Here is a 22,715-nt window from a genome sequence, read left to right on the forward strand (position 1 = left end):
GCCCAAGGTCACATGTGTAAGAACTAGTAATCTAACTCAGACATTATAGCTCTAAATCCAATACTTTTTTCACCAAACTGCTAAGGGCTACAACTTGGAAGTGCTCAGAAATGTATGTCAAAATTACATTCGATGGGGTCTAAAGCTATTCTGCTCCTGTTTGACAGCAAATGGCCAGATTACTCTAGACTCTAAAAGAGCAGTGCATGTCCCACCTCACATCTATCAGATTGGCTAATATGACAAAAAAAGAAAATATGACAGAAAAAGAAAATGTTGGAGGGGATGTGGAAAAATCGGGACACTAATGCACTGTTGGCAGAGTTGTGAACTTATCCAATCATTCTGGAGAGCAATTTGCAACTATGTCCAAAGGTCTATAAAACTGTGCATACCCTTTGACCCAGGAATAGCATTACTATGCTTGTATCCCAAAGAGATTTAGAAAAAGAGGGGAAGAGGACCTGTTTGTATAAAAATATTTATAGCAGCTCTTTTGTGGAATTGGAAATTTCCAGAATTGGAACTGAGGTGATGCCCATCAATTGGAGAATAGCTACTATTGTGCTATAAGAAATGATGAGCAGGATGATTTCAGAAAAACCTGGAAAGACTTACATGAACTAATGCAAAGTAAAATAGAACCAGGAGAAAATTATATATAGTAACAGCAATACTGTACGAAGATCAACGGTGAATGATTTAGCTATTCTAAGCAATACAATGAAGCAAGATAATCCCAAAGAACTCATGAGGAAAAATGCTATCCATCTGCATAGAAAGAACTGATGAAATTGGAATGAAGATGGAAGCATGCTATTTTTTACTTTCTGCATTTTTCCACGTTTTTCCCCCTTTGGATCTGTGTCTTCTTTTACAACATGACTAATATGACAATATGTTTTACGTGATTAAACATGAGATATTGCTTACTGTTTCAGAGATGAGGAAGTGGGGGAGAGAGACAGAAAATGTGGAACTCAATTTTTTTCTAAAAATGAATGTTAAAAATTGTCTTTACACGTAACCGGGAGGAAAAATAAAGTATTATTTTAAAGAAAGAGCAGTGCATGGCCTCTACTGGGACTTGGATGTTAAAAAACAAACAAAATTTATTCTCACTACAGAGGACAATGGGAAAGTCACCATTTTCATGGGAGTATTTTCTGGACTTTCTATTCCTTTGGTACCTCCAATCCCTGGGTAAGCCAAAAAACAATGCATAGACTGAGGATATTTAATGGACATAGGGCCCAGAATTCTACTTTGCCCACTATCTTATCCCCCATTCTTTTATCTATAGCCCCAGACAAACTCTAACAATGTGAAAATTGTAAACGTGTCCACATAGATAGTTAGTGTCCAAGCTAAAAAGAATAAGAAGGCGCTGTAGCTCAGCTCCCCCCGTTGATCCTCTTACCGCGGAGCTAGAGGGGGAGGGGGCAGGGAGATTGTGAAGAGGCTTGCCCAAGAATGGACCCCATTGGCAACAGAACGGGCTACGCCTGCTGCTTATTCTTTCGCCTTCCAATTCAGAACGCTGAGAACGTGCATGCAGAGGCAGGCAGCATTTCTCGGGAGGCGGAGGTAGGAGGAAGACGAAAAGGGAGAGGAAGGCAGACGAACAAGAGTAGCTTAGTGTCCTCATACCTCAGAAGGGGTCCAGCCCTGCGCGTCCCATTGGCCGCACTCCAGACTCACTGACTCCTCCGCTAGCCCTTAAAGCTAACTCAAACCCAGGTCCATGGCTCAGCGCCTGGTCTTAAGAAGGTCCTTGGCTTCGTTCCTGGCCAGGAAGCTGCCTGGGCGCCATTGGGCTCCCCCTGGCGCTGGGGTCCTGCAGGCTACCCCCAACGGCCCTACCACTGCAGCACTAAACCTCACCCGACTCTTACAGACTACCCGCATTCACAAGATTACATTCCACATCCGGGATGAGCCGGATTTTCAGGAAAGGGTCCTCAACAGCAACATCCCAGTGGTGGTGGATTTCCATGCCCAGTGGTGCGGTCCCTGCAAGATCCTGGGACCTCGGCTGGAGAAGATGGTAGGCAGGCAGGAGGGCAAGGTAGTGATGGCTAAGGTGGACATTGATGAAAACACTGACCTCGCCATTGACTTTGAGGTGTGTGCAGTGCCGACGGTGCTAGCCATCAAGAACGGGGATGTGGTGGACAAGTTTGTAGGGCTCAAGAATGAAGAGCAGCTTGAAGCCTTCCTGAAGAAGCTGATCAACTGCTGACCAGGAAAGAGCACTGGTTGCCTTTCTTTATCTCTGGGGCCCTGATGTCTTTTGGGGGGTAGGGATCACAGCTATCTAGCCCCTCTTGGTCATTCAGTGGCCTTCATCCTCAATCATGGGAACTTACAGAACTCAGTTCAACTCTATCTGACTACATGGGGGGGAGGGGAGGTAGTTAAGGAAAGGGTACTGCTGTTCATTAGGGAAGGAAAGGACTAGGTCACTTTGCCCCCCTCTGACCCGTAAACCTTCTTCCCCATGACCATCCCCAATCCCACCTTAATCTAGGACCAGTAGAGTTGGTGGCTCTTATGTAGTTTTTGGAGAGAACTTTGCCTCCATGAGGTTGTTCAATAGAAGACCACTCTGTCAGAGCTGTAAGAACTTTCGGCTGTCTTCTGGTGGGTCTCTGAGACAAAGAAATAAAGCAGGCCTCTGTATCTAGCTGAGACTTTCTACCCTGCTCACATTGTACTTTTTTTTAAAAAAAGAAACACATACTTCTCTTGTTTTTTTAGGTCTGATAGAAAACTTTACTACACACCTTCAACCTCTTGCAAAGAAGAACAAACCCTAAGCCTCCACACTAAAATTCCCTTGTGGCAACCAGAACCATCTCTAGAAGGCACCTCTTTCCATCCTTCCTCTTTCTTTCCAACTATAAGGACATAACAGCAAGAGCTGGAAGGAGGGGAAGATTTCTACCAAGCCCTATAGGCTGGAAGAGCCCTGAAGCATCACCTTACTTTATCCTTGGCTGGTCCTTCAGGTTTAACAGCAGGAGGCTTAACTGGACATATTGAACAATGGGGTGGTGTGTTAATTTTTTAAAAATAATAAAATTTAAATTTAAATTAGTTCCATGAGTGAGCCAATAACCTGATCAGAAATGTGTCAGATTATTTTACAGTAAGAACTCTTGAGATTTAGAAAGGAATTTCAATCTACCAGTTTAATAGGAAGGGAATGAAAGGAATAGAAAACTGGTCTCTTCTAGGCCACACAGTTTCTGTCCCAATATGTTTTGCCTTTTTTGCCCAGCTAAACTAAACTTCAAGACTCCTCAAAGGTGATGCTACTATGTTAATTTCAACTGCCGAATTTCCCTTAGCTTCCTCAACTGCAGCATGTGGGATCTGAAATGGAGGACAGGAACATTTAGGAATTGACTATATTTCATCTAATCCCTTTCTTCAGGCACAAGTGATGAAGCATGATAAAATGGTTCCATTCACTACCCTCCCTCTAGTTTCAAAGGTCAATCTGCTGGGTGATGACGTCTTCTCCTGTTCAGAGATTAAGGAGGCTTTGGGTTTGAAAGCTTCTCTATTCTTTAGTCATCCATCAATGGATGTCTGCTTGATTTGCTTTGTGACAGGGCAGTAGCTCACATCATTAACCCTGCTGCTTTCTCTTTACAAATGGCCTTTATATTGGGGTTCAAAACTTACTAACATAGAAAAACCTCAAAACCTGCACCTAAAAAAAATGCTCTGCCTTCCCGCCCTCCCATGGAGTTATTAAATGACTTTCTAATTAGCACAAAATAAAAATAGAAAACAAGGAGAAAGTAGAAAGTTCACTGGACTGGGAATCAAGCAACCCATTTCTAGTCTGAAACCTTGGACATATCTAGTTGATCTATAAAAGTCATTCCCCCCTTTGTTTTGCTTGACTATACATGTTTGTAATGGGTTTTGTTTTTCTTATTTTCTTGATGGGTTGGGGCAGGGTAGAGGTGAAGTAGGAGGGAGAGAATTCAGAGCTGAATAAAAAATTAAATTAAATTTTAAAAAAAGTTAATGCCCCACTCTGGGCCCATAGGTTCCTCATCTGTTAAATGAATGACAAGAATAAATGATCTCCAAATTGCCTTCTCACTCCGGCATTCTATAATACTCTCGTCCCAGAGAGAGGGGAAAAACTCCCCAATAACTGCTCCCAAAGATTTGTGCCTGGCCAGATTACAGTATCATCCATGCCTCACAGGATGAATATTTTGGGGGAATGAGAATGATGGTGAAGAAGCTGTTCTGCAAAGATTCTAATGTACTGACTGCTTTTATTATTAAACAGTCAGAGAACCAAAAGTCAATAGGGTGGTTTGTGGTATTGCCTCTAGCCCAAGTGATTCATCGGGATTCAGCTGAGGATCTAAAACTCTTGGAATCATTAATCTGGGATTATCACTTTCCAAGTGTTGGAAATGCACTTCCAGTGCCACATTCAAGTTCCTGGCCTGACCTGAATTGTCCCAAATGGTGAGTATTTAGAACAAATCAATGGTATATACATTAAATATTTCCCCAACAGGTTTCCTCAGCATTGACTCTAAGGACTCTGAATGAGGTGGCCCAGCTGATCATGCTGGTAATCTGCATGTGATTAACTACTTCATAAAGCAACATCTCCAGGCCATTTCCTCTCTGCTCAAAGAACAAGGGACAGAGCCCACAGATAGCCTAGAGATAGTACTCAGAGAGGGTTGACTGGGATGTGGAACACACCTTTGACTGGCATTCCTCATCTGCTAGGGTTCTACAAATTTATTTACTTGCCAATTCTTACATCATTACACTATCATCAAAAAGGTTCTCCTACGTTGGGTAAAAGCTCAGTTGTTTGGGTTTGGGGAGTATTTATGTCAAACCATCAACTCACTCTTCCAAAGGAAATTTGCTCCAGTTTACAACTGAGCTGTGCAGACATCAAGGCACATCTATCCTCCTCACCCCCTTGGCACATCAGAGGAACACAGGCTGAGTTGGAAGGGACCTCAGAGGCAATTAAGTCCAACCCCCTCGGGTTTTTTTTTTAGTTGTTTTTTTTAGGCAATTGGGGTTAAGTGACTTGCCCAGGGTAACACAGCTAGTAAGTGTCAAGTGTTTGGTCTGAGGCCAGATTTGAACTCAGGTCTTCCTGACTTCAGGGCCAGTGTTCTATCCACTTTACCACCTAGTTGCCCCCCAAACCCCCTCATTTTAAAGGGTGAAAAGGAAGCACAGAACAGTTAAATGACTTTCAAAAAGTCACACAGCCAGTGTTTGAGGCAAGATTTGAACCTAGATCTTCTTAATTCCAAGTCCAACAATCCATTCACTAAGCCATGGTGCCTATTGACATGCTAAAGGTTATCTTTGGGCTGCTTCCTCCCTCTCCCTTCTGGTCTACCCCTACTTCTGCCTACCACTTGACCATATTACTGCCACTCCAGACCAGGTACTATTAAGTACCCAGTATTTCCAGACTACAAAACACCCAGATTGCTATACCTCCTGGATTCAGAAAACACATACACAAAAGCCATTTTAGAAATAGAAGCCAGTTTGAGAAACCTTATTCTCTCCAGATTAGTTCAGAGGACGTTTGAGTTCCCCTGGCCTACTTTTTGATGAATTATATAGTGGTCTAGAATAAACATGTAAGACTTAGACTATTGCTAGGAAAGGATGGAAAACTGAAAAAGAGAATGTCAAACAAAAACAAGAAGCATTGGGGAAGGGGGAATAAGAAAACACAAACTTCTTTCAAACATTTACTACCCCCTCTCCCCAAAAGGCAAATCCCTACCTGTGATGTTAAGCTTATAGCTTACCTTGCCAGAGCTCTGATTAAATCCCTCCTTAGCGGGTATGGTATCTCTTCGATTTTCTGACATACAGGCTTATAACAAGGCTTTTCAAAGTACAGGCAAGAAGACTGTACAGAAGTGAAGATTTACAGCCTATCTTTTGTTATGATTTCCCACCACCCCCCCTTCACCTTTCATCCAAGGAACCACAGACAGAAAGCTGCCAAAGCAGGGAAGGTTTGCTGCAGCTTCCAGTGAATTGTAGTTTTGTGTTCAGAGGCAAGGATGTGCCACAAACAGAGCTGCTCCCAATTGTCCTCAGGTGCATTTTTATATCAGTAATTAGCAAATGGTTCTGGAGGAAACATTCTGAAGGTGGCTGCTCCAGCCCCAAGTTAGCACTGAATGACTGGAGCTTGTTTGGATATGATTTGATGGCCCAAATCATTTTCTCTCAATATTTAAATATCTTCCTCTTCAAGTATGTCAGGAAAGGTAAGATGTGTGAATAAAGTCTGCCTGAGACACAAGTGGGAGGCGGAAAAGATTGTTTCTTTATAAATCAGGTACAGTGTGGTACAGTGACAGAAGTACTAGACTGGAGTCAGAGGAGCTGGGTTCAAATCCTATCTGTGTGACCTTGGCCAAGTCACCTACCCTGAGTCTTCATTTCCTCATTTCTAAAATGAGGGGGATGAACTAGATGGCCACTGAGGGTCCTCCCAGTTCTAGAGCTATGAAGAGCTGCCTTTCCTTGTACTGCCTGATCCAGATTAAAATGTGATTGGGAAATATTTAATAAAATACAAATGCAATAGAATACAGATAATGTTCATCTGTGGTTTTCTAAGGTGGGGATCCCTATATAAGGTTTAGTCACCCTCAGTTCTATTTGTGTGTGACACCATTGCTGTAAACGAACAGAAACAAATAGGAGTTTTCATTATCTGCAAACACAAGATTATTTTCTCATTTTTTTTTACCATGTCAATCTCAGCCCAAATAATTGTTGCAGCCTATAGAAAATTACTCTTGTCATAATATTTCTGAAATGTGCTTCTTTTATTTAGTGGTCAATTTCAGGTTGTTAATGAGTAAATGAAATTAGTTTGTTGAGTTGAGGAGCAATCATCCACTGATCATTTTCTCATCAGTTCGACAAACACAACTTTTTAAATCCCTAGAAGTGGAAAAACAGGCTCTCAAATGAAATGCAAGGGCAGAAGCAGCAAAAGACCCCAGAGCAAACATTTGGGCCTAAAGAACAACACTGAACCCAGGGGAATATGAGGAAATTTAAGAGTAGACAGGTTGCTCATTGCCTCATGAGGAAGCCCACCATGTGTCAAGACAGTTGAGACTTTGGGGAAATTCTTATGAAGCCAAAATATGCCTCCTTGTAACTTTCGCACATTAGTCCTAGCTCCACTCTTGGAAATTCTAATCATTCTTCCATGTGCCAGCCTTTCAAATATTTAGTAGGAGTTACTATGCTCCTCCCTCCCTAATTCCCCCCCAGCAAAAAAGAATACCCATGCTGTGCTTTTCGATGTTGGAAATCAGATAAAAGACACTGACTGTGCTTGTCCAGGCCCAGCTGGTAACCTAGAAAACTGGTTCCTCTCAGAACAGCATCAAATCATAGAACTGAAAAGGTCTTTAGCTAGCATCTAGCACAGGGGTTCTACCTTTGTTGTGTCATGGACCCCTTGGGCAGGCAGTCTGGTGAAGCCTGTGGGAATATTCTCAGAATAATGTTTTGAATGAATAAAATAAAATACGTAGGATTACAAAGGAAACCTATTATACTGAAATAGAGTTAATAAACTATTTTTAAAACAAGTTTGTAGACCCCAAGTTAAAAACTCCTGATCCAATACAAACCCCTCATTTTACATAGAAGGAAACTAGTTTAATTTTTTTTGGCAGGAGTTGGGGGAGAGATTTGGTCATTTATATATGGAATAAATGGTTAACTCCTTATTAGCCACACAATCTAGCCCAAACACCTTATTCCCAACTACAGGGAAACTACTTTGGTTTCTGACCTAAAGCAATCGTTTAAGTAGGGTGTATGTCACTAAAGTCTCCCTTAAAACAACACCATTCATCAAGTGGAGGAAGTGTTCATATTTTAGTAGTTATCTCTTAGTATTAAGGGGGAACATCTAGGCTAGGTGGATCATGGACAAAAATGTTTTGTTTTGTTTTTTTAACTTCTCCAAGCCATTAAAAATCTAAAGGGATAGAGATACGCTCAGATATCCCTGGAAGTAAACAGTTCTTGGCATCTCTCCCCAACCTTCACCCCTACTACCTACTCAGGGACTGGATATAGCCAAGGTACACAATAAACCTGGTGATTTGCTGATTACTGGGTCAGTCATCTTCATTAATCAGAAGGGCTCATGACTGCAGCAGCACAAATCTTTACTAAGAAACTTGACCTTCCACTGGGGAAAAGATTGGAGAATTAACGGGGGGGGGGGGGACTTACTCCACTAGGTCTATAGCACAACTTGTGACCACTGAGCTACTATAAGTCTTAAGGTTCTCTGGAGAACCTAGGAGTGACATGGACTAGGTTTTATATAACAACAAGCGTAGGAAAAGAACTCCATGGATATTTCTGTTATACAAAATAGCCTTCTGATCTGAAACGCCCAATGTACTATGTATAGATTTCCAATCTTTTTTTTTTAAGAGGACTTTTATACAGGTCTTAGAGTTTTGAAACTGAAGCATCATTGGCATCCACTAATAACAATATCACATCATATAATCTTGGCTTTCCCATTTCAAATATAACTCCCTGATGTTTTGCCCTTTTTTCCTTGGACCCTGTGTGTCCAAAGAACCTGTTCCCTTCAGAAAGACTGAAGAAGCTAAGAGACAGTATAGTATACTGGAATTAGACTCAGAGGACCTGGCTTAAATCCTGACTCTGCCACTTACCACCTTGAGCAAGTCACCTACCCGCTTTTGGCCTCAATTTCCTCATCTGTAGAATGGTCCATTCTAGCTACAAACTCTTGTAACACTGATAGGAATAGACTAAGAAGAGGCCATTGGGATGCCATTGGGGTCAAAAATGAACTTCCAGGGAGCAATTCAGCAATGTAGAAGGGAAAGGGAAGAGAGAGAGCCCACCAGCTTTAAAGGAAGCAGGACTGAGGAAAGTGCTGTAAGACTGAAGCTTAAGCTACAGCCTGAGCTTGTTTCCTTCCAAAAAAAGAAAGGAACCAATGAAAAAGTGACTGCAGATCAAAAGGGGAGAGTATAACTAATGAAACAATGACCCAGGGAGCCAAGTGGGAATGAGACCAAGAGCCCCAAAGCACGGCTTAGCCAAAGTCAGGGTTAACAAAGAGAATGTTGGGCCCAAGAGTAACAACTGGAAGAGGTTGGTGGGGAAGATGACACTTACCTGAGGAAAATGGGGGTTCCCAAATCAAAGGGTCACTGTGAGAGATGAGTCCAGGAGGACTGAGTATTCCTTTAGACATGTCTTAGGACATGTTCCAAGAAGAGTCCCCTTAGCTGAAAGGGACAGCAAACATCATCTACCCTTCACACATAGTCAATGAAATATGTTTTCAGTACCTGCCACCTTCCCTTTTGACACCTCTCCCTAGTTGTATTATAATGCCCAGAGCTCCTACTCAAAGCCTATCCTCAGTCTCCTGCACCCCCATCAATTATTCCACCTATCTTATCTTCATCCTGTGTCATATGCCCTCAGAGCCCTGAGATGACAAAGATGTTCCCCCTCCCAGGTAACATATTTATATGGAACTGGGACTGTGGACATAATGCAATAACCCAAAGGATTCAGTGGGTATTTTAGGCATCAGAGGAGGGCCTTGGGCAAGGTAAATCACTGAGCACTCACTCAGATACCTGGGCTGCTGCACTGAAGCTACTGAAGTGTTTGTGTAAAGAACTGGAGCAAACAGCCTGAGGAAGTTTCTTCAAGAGGAAGACTCTAGTGGCCAGAAGTGACCTGAGGCAGACAGCAGAAGACTTCAAAACAAATCAAAAACCCTGGAATTTGGAAGTCCTGATCTGGTCTCTACCACTAGGCTTTTCACTTGGTCTCATACTCCCTCACTTTACCCCCAAGTGGCCATTGCCTCCTCCAGAAAATAAATACAAGTCAATTTAACCTGTCTTGGGATAAGGATGAAACTTCACACTAGAATGAAAATGGTTGTTAGTAACTCCAGTGTAATCTCTCCTCAAGGCATTTTATGTTTTAATAGATCTAAAAGCTTTAAGATAAAAGGAGCTACTTCTGTGGCCTTTGGGGAAAGCAAGAGGGGCAGTGCATTGCTGGATGGAAGAGGATCTTCCTAGTTTCCCTATGTCCCAGGGGAGTCAACAGTTTCTACCTATCAGTACAGGTCAGTTGTAACTGTTAACCACAGTTTCTCCTTCCTCAGTACAATAACGATGAGGTTTCTTGAAATGAAATGTAATAAAGGAGTCATGAAAAAAGTATGGGACTGAGGGAAGAATACAGGAGAAAATTTAGGTAATGTAAAAGCAAAAGCTATCAATAAAAAAAAATTATTTAAATGTAATAAATGTAACACATGTAAAACAATGTAAATAAAAAGATCACTAAAAAGCAACCAAACTCCTTTAACTTTAAAAATAATAATAATTAAAATTTAAAAGTACATAAAAATAAAATCAATAGTGTTTCCAGAGAACAGATAATAAAGCATAGCTCCCTTCTCATAGCAGAGACACTGGGGACTACTAGGGCAAAATGCTATCTATATTATCGGATATCTAGTGTTTTTGTTTAATTGTTGCTGCTGGCCTGAGGGGAGGATTTGTCTGATCATTGGAGTGAAGTGATTTCGAAGGACTGTTGGTGAAGCATTCATTCTACCTCTTAGCTGAGAAGATAGGACTGTACATGTGGAATGAGGCATTGATCTCCACATATGTCCAATGGGCTGATCTGTTTTGCTAGACTGTACTCGTTACAAAGGGAGGGGTCTGCTGTGGAAGGGAAGTCATTTGGAAGTGACAGTGATGTTTCAAAAAGAAAAGAAAAAGGAGCATTAATAATGCACCTTAAAAGAAAAAAAATATGATGGTAGAATCCAGATATGATTTCGATCTAAAAATGAAAGGCATCAATAAAATATACTTTCAAAATTCATGGAGGAAATAAGCAGTAAACAGATATATAAGGTAAATTTCACGTAGATGTTTCCTCTTCTAATTTTCTGTCTTTGGATCTAATTTCTTCTTTTCTCTTCTCAAAAAAAAAAAAGGCAAAACAAAACAGACAACCAAAAACCCCCTCAAAACCTGTAGTAGACTAATCTTATTTTAGAGAATTATTTATGGGGCCAGGAGAACCTAATGCGATTATTTGCATTGTCTTACAGATCACTGAGATGTAATGTATCCTTTTCTGGCCTTTAATCCTCTATACTAGTTTTCATCTATTTAACTGCTTTCTGAAGAAGATCACAATCCAGTATTAAAAGCCTGAAGAATCAGTTTCTGGGAATTTTTGACATATTCCTCTGCTGAAATTTTGGAGAAGGAACAAAAGTAGGAGAATTTTATGCTATTAAGAATAATTGATTTGAGAGGAAGCTGATACGTTAATGACAGATACAAATGTATTGCATTGCTGAACAAACTTCCCTCCTAGATACCTCCATGTTCAGGGTGCTGATCAACTGGCTGATTGTTGTCATCATTCCATTCTGAGATAAACTGCTCAGCCATGGTGATGTGACAAGGCTCTTGTGATCCGTTGCTGCCTGCAATCTATTGGGTTAAATTTAAGTAAATAAAGAGTCCTACCTACATTGATAATGTATGGCAAGTTTGACCAGAAATTCAAGAGAGGTCCAATGGGCACATATTCATTTATGAGAGGAAAATAAGAGAGAGAATTTTAGTCTCTTCCAATCTTCCCTCAGGCTCCCCGCCTCCTCCCAGCCGCCCCCTTCCACTCCCCATGCCCCTTCCCCTTCTCCTTCTGCACTCAGAGTGGAAAAATAACAGGATGAGTCAGTCCTCTATGGAGCTCAAAACTTAGAATTCATTAGCTGTCTCCACCTGGAATGCCAAGAGAAAAGCTGCAAGCCCTGAACCTACTCTCTGAGCGCCTCCTTTGCCTTAGACCTTCCAGACATCTCCTTGATACTTTATGTAAATATTACTGCTGTCAGTTATACTGTTTTCTCTTTTGAATCAACTGCTGAGATAATCCGTGAGCTCCACCCCACCCAGCAGCCCCAGAATTCAGCACCTGCAGCAGCCGACCCTCTCCTCCCCTCCAGCAGGCCTCCTCCCCACCCCCAGCCCCCACCCCCCACCCCCCACTGGGATCTGAGGCCCTTTCCTCCCAGCAAAGGGCTGAAATGGACAGTTTGCCTTGTCAATTTCTCTTAGAAGTGTGGAATGTTTTATTCAGAATTCCCTTTAAAAGAATAGATATTTTCTCTCAAATTGCTAAATGCATGTGTTTCCCAAACTTGTCCCCTGCCCCTCCTGCTCTTTATTCTCTCCCACCCCAGTTTTGTTCCTGGTATTCAAATATTACTCCCAGTCTTTTTTTTTTTTTTAAAAAAGCTTTCAGAACCCTGAAGCAGAAGAAGTGTGAGGTAAAATGAGCAAAGCCAATTCCCCTTTAGTCCTCCTCTTTTACCTCTGGCAAACCCTGAGTTTGGGCTGCCAGCCTCCTGCCTCTCCTGCTTGCTGGCCTAAGCCTGTCAGATTGTGAGGGCTTGAAAATCTAGAGGCCAGAAACTGCCTAAAAATGGAGGAAAAAAATACAAACTCCTTCACTTCCAGAAGGCAAAATCCTTCTGAGGATCCATCCATGATAGCAAAAGCAGATCTTTCATAAGGACTAATTACTGTGGGGGCACAAAGAACTATAAAATCAAGACAAAAAAAGGTCCAAAAAGCCCCCAAGGCCTCAGTGTTTGGTTGAAACGCCTGCCCCTGTTGATTGACTCACTGATGAGAAATGATGCATAAATTTCCACTCTGAAAAGAGAGAGCTGGGGTTCTGCATGCAGATCATCCTGACCTTTTCAACAGCACGATTTGTTTCTGTGAGGGTGGCGGTTGCCATGTGTGTCCAGCATGTCAAAGGTCCCTTATTCCAAACCTTTCCAGTACTTGTCATGATAAAGAAAAAAAAATTGGTCATGATTCATCAGCCAATCAAAAACATGAACCCAGTGCCCACTGTATGCCCAGAAGAGGAGGAGGCCAACTGTAAGGTGCTATCTCCATCAATTAATTAACTGCCAATTAAAACCTGAATTTTCCCAATAGATTAGGCAGAGTACTGACCATAGAGAACATTAACTCCTGCCCTCGAAATGAAACATCAGTCCCTAAAACACATGTGAATGCTGTACCCCCTCCAGCTCTAAAATTCTGAGACTGAGTAACTGAAATTCTGTCGACATTGAAGATGCACCAAAGATGCAGAATTTTTTTCCTCTTAAAAAATAAATGAAGCTGACATTTTCCACAAATGATAAACATACTATCATGGTAGTTAATTTTGACTTTTCCCTTCAGACCTATTGAAATCAGTTGCTGGAGGGAAAGGAGAAATGTTTTATATCATAATACTTCATAATACAGTCTTAGGAGCCTAGATTAGAGCTGAAAGGGACTTTAGAAATTCTCCAGTCCCACATATTTATTCCATCACCAAACTGTATATCTAGTGTCTGATGAGCATCCTAGCTCAATTCAGAGAGGCTCATCACTTTATGGGCTACAGAGTAATGAATTTGTCAGCCACCACAACTCTCAAAGACCTAGAAACTACAAAGGTAAAAAAAAGAGTTGTGTATCTGCAATGGCGGAAGGTGCACTAGTGACATCAATGAAATCACAGAAGCATTGAAATAGCAAAGTAGATGAGATTACAGACAGTTGGGTCAATATAAACCATTATTCTATAATATGCCAAGTCAGTAATACATCAGTCCATGCCCAGGAAAGCCTACATTAATAAAAATGCTTAGGGAATGAATGAGGCCTTTTGTTTATTCAGAGTTTCTGATGAATGAAGGGTTAACCCCAGACTTCCAGTTGTCTTTGTTGCTGAAGATCTTTCTAAAATGACTTTGCAGGGGGACCCAGGGGCAGGATTCTGGCAGTGTGCGACTTGGGGTGCAGACAGCAGAGAAGCTGGAACTGGTGAGCCTACTGACCCCAGGACACACCCAAATCTTTCACTTCAGCTTCTGTTCTTGTGATTCTCCTCTTTCTGATAAAAGCCAAGTGCAGAAAAAAAAAATTAATTCTGGTGCATTGAGATTTCTGGTTAAGCAAGTGTTTGTTTGTTTTTTAACTATAATAGGTACCCCATTAATGATTCCCTTCCCCCCATTCATCTCTGGGTTTTTTTGCCACCATTCTCAAACATTCAATGGTGGAGACAGGGGGAAGATGAAGGAGAGATGAGAAACCTTAGGAAAACAACTTGAAGACATCTAACTGCAATTCCAGAGGAGAACAGGATATAGCTTGTTTTCTTAACCAGAGATAACCAACAAACTATCCTTTACATTTGATGAGATCTTTGATTCCTCTGGGATCTGCTGTCAAAAGGCTATAGCCGACATGAGAATATCACTGTGAAATTAAACCTGTTTTCTCAAGCATGGCACATTCTGTCTATGTGAGTCTGAACAGCCCAGTAATTAAGTGCCCATTACTGGATTGTGTTTAACACTGCAAAGAGGATTTTTTCCAGCTTTCCCTAGTCTGCATATTACTTGAATTGCAGGAGGGGGGTGGGGAAGATTATACATTCCCCCCAAGCCATGATGCATCAATTTCCTTGAAAATCTGACTATTGAGCCTGGAGTCAGGAAGATACCTTTTGAGTTTTAAGCATTCTGCAAGGAAAAAAAAAATCCACTACCAGGCGTTTTCTAGCTTGTTATTCTTCTGCCCATCAGGTGATCTTTCCGGCAGCAGCAACCATTTTATATCAGACTGTTTCATATGGTTTAAGTTAAGAAGGTGTTCACCCACCTGGGAGAAGCAGCCGTTAGGAAAAACAGTGAATGTAATTTTATTTGCCACCAAACAATGTGCCTGTTGGGATAAACTAAGTGTGACCCCAAGAATTGTCCAGACAAATTAACTGGCAAAAGAACACAGCCAAGAAGCATTCGGGAGTCAACCAATTCTTTCCCTGAAGTAGCCAATATATTTTGAAAACTAAAATCCCTTAACTTAAATTAACCTAGCCACTAACCACACCTTTTTTATCTTTTATACAGTTTTATACATCATGTCTTTATGCTTTCAGAAAGACTTTCAACATATCAGGGAGAAGGGCTTTTGAAGGGGAGAGGGGAAATCAAAGATATTCCTAAAAAATGAATGAATGATAAGAACTGGAAAAGGGAAAATGATTTTAAAAAACATCCACTTTCCAGCAGTTTTTAATTTGAATGTGCCCCCAAAACATCTATGAATTCCGCAAATGTCTTCATTTGACAAGCATTTATCAAGTGCCTACTGTGTACAAGGCCCTACCTGATCTAAGCCTTGTGGCAGACAAAAAGATGAATGAGGCATGGTCCCTGCCTTCATTAGAGTTCATGATCTATTAGGAATATAAACCAGGTACACAAATAAAAGAAAGCAGAGTATGGTAAATGTCAGACCAGAGGAACAAACCCAATGCCATGGAGATCAGAAGAAGGAAAGATAGGAGAGCCACTTCTGGCTATGGAGAGATTGTGGAGAAGTTGGCATTTTGACTGGGCCTTGAAAGGATGGATGAAGATTGAGATCAGGACACTCTTGGCTTGGATGGACAAGTGCAGTGTCTGTTGGGGCACTGCACATCTGGTCTGGCTACAGTACAAAGTAGGTGTAGAGAAGGACAGTGTTGAGCTTTTATACAAAATAATGAAGAAAATTAAGTGGCTGGGCAGTAGGTTGTCTTTTAAAAGTAGTTATTTCTAGTTGGGTGCCAATTAAATGCTTTATTCAAACCCCACTTTTTACACTAAAATCTGATTGGATGTTGACATGTGTTCACTCAGTGCCAGAAGCCTGGTTCTGGCACATCATGCCTTCCTTCCTGCTTGAACCTCCTCCAAGAATGAACATCTTTATTCCGGGAATAAATGGAGTCTGCTGAAAGCTTAGAGTTTAAAGCAACTCTTTTGCAAACGCTGCCTTTCTGAGGGGGGTCAAGGCCACTGAAAGCAAACACAATGAATCTTGTTCAGCTAGTCCATCCGAAGATGTTGGGGTAACTTTTAAAATGTGAATTTTAAAAAATAGGTACGTTTAAAAGGTACACATAGAGGAAAAGAAACACCAGAATCATTACTGTAAGATTAAATTCCAAGCAAATATTTTCATAAATTATCTCCTTTCTCTTCATTAACAGCAAAATAAGTAGATTCCTCACCTTTTAGACTCCCCATGTACTGGGGATGCTTGGGCAGTATTGACACCTGTAAACAGAACACTGAAATGTTGTTGCCAGAAATAGATCTGATTATGGCATTCCCTAAAATACAATTACCTTTTACAATTACCCCAGTTTAGAAAATTTTTTCATAAAGGAAAGTCAAGTTGTCTGCTGATTAAATGTTAAGAGTTAGTGAAACAAGATGAGACACTGAATGGATCTATATCATGTGTGGACCATTTGTGCAGTTACTGAAATAGGAAATTGTTCACAGTTGTAAAATACTCTGAGTACCCCAGGCACAGCCTGCCTTTCATTTTCGTTCATAGCTCCTCTTTCAACTGAATTTAAGTTATGGAAGGAAAATTATGCCCTAATTATTTTTTCAATCTGCATTTTTTTCTTTGTTCCTTAACATTTCTTCAGCTGGGTGCTGGGGGGTTTTGTTTTTTGGGGCTTTTTTTTTCCTCCTAACTAACCTGATTACATACTATAATGTGAAAATCATATTCAACCTGCAGGGTAAAAAAAAAATGCAACTCCCGACTGCACACAGTGCTGACAGGGTATGGAGGCTTTTACAGATTCTGATTATCCTCAGCGACGTTGGAGCTAGAGGCTGAATTTCTCTGAAGTGGCCTCCAAAACTACTGAATCTTTTCCTGCTTCACCCTTCCCTTTCCCATTTACAGCCTACCTGGGGGGGTTGGAGGGGGGTGGGGCACAAACCGCCATTGAATTGCACTGTCCATAAGAAATGAGAAAGCGCTGGAGGACATAATGGAAATTCCCATAAAGAAATCTATTAGGGGCTGAGCATGAGAGGGAGAGAGTGAATAGGGAAAGAAGAAAGAAAAGCCGGGGGACCACCTATGACTCATGAAGGTGGTCAAGTGACAGCTCCAGCCTGCTAGGATCTTTAGAAAAGGGCCAAACTTTCACCAGTCCACTTTTTAGCAACTGAAACACACAGATACAGAGTAGAGGTTGGCTTTTCTTATTTAAAGGCCATCGGTTAAATAAATAGATCGGGAGTGGGGTGGGCTTGGGTAGGGTGAGGTGAGGTTTTAATGAAGGCTAGAGTTTATTTGATGGTAAATGGTACTCCTGAGGCTATCATTGTACTCTGGGGGATGGCTGTGTGTAGCATCTAATACAGGGATCCCAAAGAGTGATACAGACTTTATGAGACCACGAAAGGTTGTTGAAACATTAGAAGGTGGCCTTAAAGGCTAGAGCTCTAAACTGGAAATCAGGGAGACCTGAGTTCAAAATTGGCCACAGACATGTGAACTAGTCACTTAACTACTATCATCCTGAGTTTTCTTAAATGAGGGTAATAATAGCACCTAACCCACAGAGTTGTCCTGAGGGTCAAATGGGACAAAATATGTAAAGCACCTTGCAAATTTAATTTAATTTTTTTTATTTAAATTTAATCACTATCTAAATGTTAGCTGCTGCTACTGCTGCTGTAGTGGTAGTGCTGGTGGTGGTTATAAAGCCATCTCATTCACACTCAGAATGAGGGATCACATCCCAGGAAAAGACTGAGTATTGACTAAAGAAATGTTGGATGGATGGCTGACTAATGTCTACAGCTAAGTAAAAAATGAGTCAAGAACAGTAAGTCAATTGCTATGTTTTTGTCCCCTTTGGAAGGGCCTTTGAAATCTTTGGAAGAGAGAGAAGGAACCCAGGCTACACCTCAGTGTTCTTTCTGCAATGGAAGATTGTTCCATGTAGGGGTGGGGGTGGGAGCCTTTGTGAGAGGAAATGGACCCCAAATGGAAACTCTCCTTACCCCTTACAAAAAGCACTCCCTTCTGCAGCTGACTCACAGTCCTGTCTTGGGTTGTGGCTTCTTTTATCCTTCCCTCCCTCCTTCCAAAATAATTTTGAAGGTCATTATGCAAGATCTCACCCCTACCTCCTTGTAACAACATTGCAATTAACCCACTGCTCTTCATTTGTCTCTAGCTTGATGCTGACATTTAGTGGACTCTTCTGAGAAGCTGATGCTCAGTCTTTGACCATGACACATACTTACATGAACATTTGAGAGCTTGATGTAGATTGTGTTTTGAATATATTTTGTAATAGGTCATACCAAAAGCAGGTGAGTTACGTAAAGTGCTGTGCTTGCATATAGCCTTCCGCCTGGGCTACATGCTCTATTGAAGGATTATTAAATGCTTATTGTCATTTTCCTTGCAACTTCACTTTATGAAACCAACAAGTAAATGCGGAAAAAAAGCTGCAGCACTCTGTATACCCACAATACACATACCCAGTATGCATATTCACATACATCTGGCACTCAACGGTTATATGTGACCAGGGAAGAGACACTCAACCTCTGAGTGTCCTCATCTGTAAAATAGGAACACCTACAATGCAGGCTTCTTTAGAGGCTCCAATGAATAAAAGGTATGTAATATACTTTGTAAACTTAAAAAAAAACTATATCAAATTCAGCTCTTATATTATCATGCTAATATGTAGTATATATACATATATAATATATGTATATGTGTGTATACCAACACAGAGCTAGCCTATGGTGGTCAAATGACAGCCTTAAACATCTAGAATCCAGAATTTTTAGAGAACCTTCCACATCTAACAAATAATGACAATGTATCTCCTTTAATTGTCCTCTCTCTTTCCCCATCCTGTTTCTCTCTGGTTTCATCATTAATTTGTATGAGCACATGCGAGTGTGTGTGTGTGTGTGTGTGTGAGTGTGTGTGTGTGTGTGTTTATATGTCAGTGCATGAGAATGCAGGGAGTTGGGGGGAGGTGAGGGGTTACAGCCTCACAAGTGTAAAATCTCTGTTATTATCACAGCACATCCTTTGGGAAGAGGGCTCTTTGTTCCTTATTGCTAGCTCTGTTTCACATATGTGCCTCAGTTGTTCCATCTGTAAAAAAACCCACTTGTTACAAAAGTGTCAGGAGAACAAATGAAATCATGAATTTCAACTCTCAAAAGAGCTCATAAGCTGTCTGAAAATTCTTCATCTGAGAACATTTTGCTGTTTTTAAGAGTTTTAGTTTTAAAAGAAAATAATTGAACTAGATATAGTCATAAGAAGGGGGAAAGTGCCATAGTATATTAACCCTTTCAAGCCAACTCTATATTATAGTCCTATGCAGAAAATAATATCTGATATCTAAACTAGTTAATGCAGGTAAAAGAAACAAGTTCTAACAATTAGAACTGTCTGAATATGATGCGGTCTGCCTTATGACGTGTTTAGCTCTTTCACTGGAGAGTTCAAGCAGAGATTTGATTCTGTGGAGGGGATTCATGATTAGATGTGATGGCCTTTAAGGTTCCTTTCAACTTTGAGAATCTATAAATTTGTATTGCATGTTTTGTATTTTCCCACTGATAGGACCAGGAGGGAAGAAGGGGAACCTAGAGCAGTAGGTAGAGGTCTGGCCTAAGAATTAGGGAGACATGGGTTCAAATCCACCGCTGACACATACTGATTTCTAGTCCAGGATATTCTGAGATGTTCTAGCTATATGATTATGGACAAGTCACCTAACTTCTCAGTGCCCCAGGCAACTCTAAGACTATAACCACTGCTGACCATCTGTGGAGGAAGATTCTACTCCTGGTATCCCATACGCTGATAAAAGCCAAACCAAAAATAAAAATTAAAGACCAGGTCACTTGATTTACCAACAAGCTGAAGAGAATAGTCTGAGCCCTGAAGAATTTTGTGTGTTTATCTGCAGAAATATGTCCTAGCCTTTTATCCTGGAAAAATCAGTGCTTTTAGAAAACTCTAGATTTAAAGTCTATCTTAACCTTTTTTTTTAATGTCATAAACCTCTTTGGTAGTCAGTCTAGTGCAGCTTATGCACCCCTTCTCAGAATAATTGTTTTAAATGCATAAACTATGTAGGATTACAAAGGAAACCAATTATATTGAAATGCAGTTTTCCAAATATATTTTAAGTTCGCTGATACCAGGTTAAAAACTCCTATATCTAGAAGCAAGCCCAGATGAAAATGATATTCTTTACTAATGCAGAAATGAAAATTTCCTGCAATAACAAAAAGAGCTCCAAAAGTCATCGAATACTGGCGGTTCGTTAACGAGTACACCCTGGACGAGACGCTATTCCATTGTATTATTATGTGATTGTCTATTGCACAGAGTGAAAGTCCTCTCGGCAGCCTCCCTGCCTGGGGAGCTGCCCTACAGGATTTCTGTACCTAAGTGATCTGTGCTTTGTGTCTTTGAGAACCGCTACAATTCTAAAAGCATTTTTCTGGGGTGCAAAATAAAAGTAACTTCGAAAGATCCAGGAGAGGTGGATAGATAGATGCACAGATGCATGGATAGGTTGCCAAGAAAGGCGGCATATCCGACCAAGAGGTACCAAGAATGGGCTCTGGTTTCTATTTTATCTCCCACAGAACACTTCTGGGATGGTGAGGGTTTTTGTTTTGTTCTGTTTTGTTTTAACAACTAATGTCTGCAGTGCTTTATTGTAGCCGTCTCGGAAGCTGATCACACCATACCTGGCACGGGGCTGGCACCCAGGAAGGCGCTATGTAAATGGGGGAGCCTCACTGTGGGTGTTAGGCGGCTACAAAGCAGGTAGTGATTTAATGAAAAGCAGAAAGATCGAAAGGGGTTTGCCAGAGGCTCGTGTGATGGGAATGCTAATGAGCTTCGTGCACGTCAGCAGCATTCCTGCTCCAAGTCCATGCTCTCCCTTAACTCCCTCTTTCCCTTTCTCCCTCCCTCCAGGCTGCTGGAAATCAGGGAATTACATGCTAAGGAAAACCCTTAAGCTAAACCTATAATTATTCTGAACGGGATCAATGCAGCCCAACTAATCAGTTTACCAACTGAATTAGTCCTTGTTTGTCGCCTCTGCGACAAACTGGGGCAGTGTAGCGTCTGCCAGGTTTCCCCACCGCAGATTCCTCAGTGGCTTTGCACCTCCCGGTGCCGGCTCTCGCCGCCCGCCTGCCCGCCTGTCTCTCGTCTGTCTCTTTCTGCATGTCAACCACATTAGCTATAAGCGTGCTGGGAATGGCCGCACCACGGACCATTACGAAGTGATATTGACGAGACGTGGCATTTCTCATTTAGACACATTTGGGATGTCAGTGACCCGTGTGGGAGGTATTAACCCGGAGAACTATCACACAGATAAAGCAAAGTGCCCCCCCCCGACGACTCGACTTTCCCAAATTCCACAAGGAATTTTTTTATTTTCTCCTTAATTCCCAAGACTCGGACACAGCCCTCCCTTGTGATGATGGCAGTTTAAGGGTGTATAATCCAAAGTCTCTCCTGGACTCCGCACCTCAGTGTCAAGTAATTCATTTGGGGACGGGAAAGGCATTAAAGGGCTTGGGCCACTTGTAATCAGGGACTCTAACTCATTCTATGTCCGCTCAGGCCAATTAATAAAATGGCTGGATTTTGAATTTTAGTCCTCAATCGGTTTAGAAAATTGATTGTTTACATTGCAACTCACTGAACTGGGAGTGGAAGGTTAAGGGTGGGATTTGAGAAGCAGTTGGAGGTCCATAAAATTTTTTTTTAAAAATTCACAAAACTAAGGATCCTGTTAGGGGTCTGTAAATTCGAAGGCCATTTTCCAGTTCGGGGTTCACCCTCCAAAAAACATAGGAGCTGAGAACACAGCCCCCTGCCAGGCCTCACACAGCTGAGTCCCCCAGAGCTGATGCAATCTGATCAGAAATGAATGAAAGCCACTCCTGTTCCCTCCCTTTCTTCAAGATGTTTGGGGGGAGGGGGAGCACCGAAGCCACTGAGGGTAGTTTTCTATTTGCCAACTGGGGCCCACTATTAGCCTAAGAAAATTATAGGATGGGGGGTGGGAAGGGGTTTTCCTCCAGAAGCAAGGATGAACCCGCTGGGTGCAGCTTCAGAGTACCCTATCAGCCTTGGGCTGTGAGGAGAGCCCCAGTACCTCCAAGCAAAGGGGCTCAGTGCCCAGCCCCAGCCAAAGGCAACATGGCTTCAGTATATATTCAACTTTTCATTTAAATGGAGAGTTACACTTTACATGTTTGCAAATGGAGAAAATAAAACACTTGGGTAGATTATTTCAGATGTTATACAGCAAAACACACTACAACTGCACTAGAGCAGACAGGCAGCCATATGGGCAACATTTAAACACCCTCGCGGCTCTGACAACCGATGCGGGGGAAGAAACAAGATGGTTCTTTATGGGCCTGGTTGTCAAACCTGTGGGGTTCTCTTTTAGGCGCTTTCTACATGGTTTTCTTCTTCTCTTGTTGGGATTTGTGATTTTTTGGGGGTATGGTCTCCCCTCGATGAGGCAGACCCGCTACTGATTTGTAACTTAATGGGCTGGCCCTCTCTCTACCCACCAGATACACTCAGCATATTATAGCTTATCCAACTATAATTTCTCAGATAGGA

The 22,715-nt window shown here is 41.6% G+C and overlaps 1 protein-coding gene and 1 pseudogene across 1 annotated transcript in view; one reads left to right on the forward strand and one right to left on the reverse strand.

Annotated features, from left to right (window-relative positions):
• The window catches only part of LOC110193009 (connector enhancer of kinase suppressor of ras 2-like), a 556,515-nt gene that overhangs the window by 501,285 nt on the left and 32,515 nt on the right, over positions 1–22,715 (reverse strand). The window lies entirely within an intron of this gene.
• Positions 1,745–2,242, forward strand: LOC110193011 (thioredoxin, mitochondrial pseudogene; annotated as a pseudogene).

Source organism: Phascolarctos cinereus, unplaced genomic scaffold (assembly GCF_003287225.1).
Source record: "Phascolarctos cinereus isolate Bilbo 61053 unplaced genomic scaffold, phaCin_HiC Scaffold_8;HRSCAF=390, whole genome shotgun sequence".
In the NCBI taxonomy this organism is placed as follows: Eukaryota; Metazoa; Chordata; class Mammalia; order Diprotodontia; family Phascolarctidae; genus Phascolarctos; species Phascolarctos cinereus.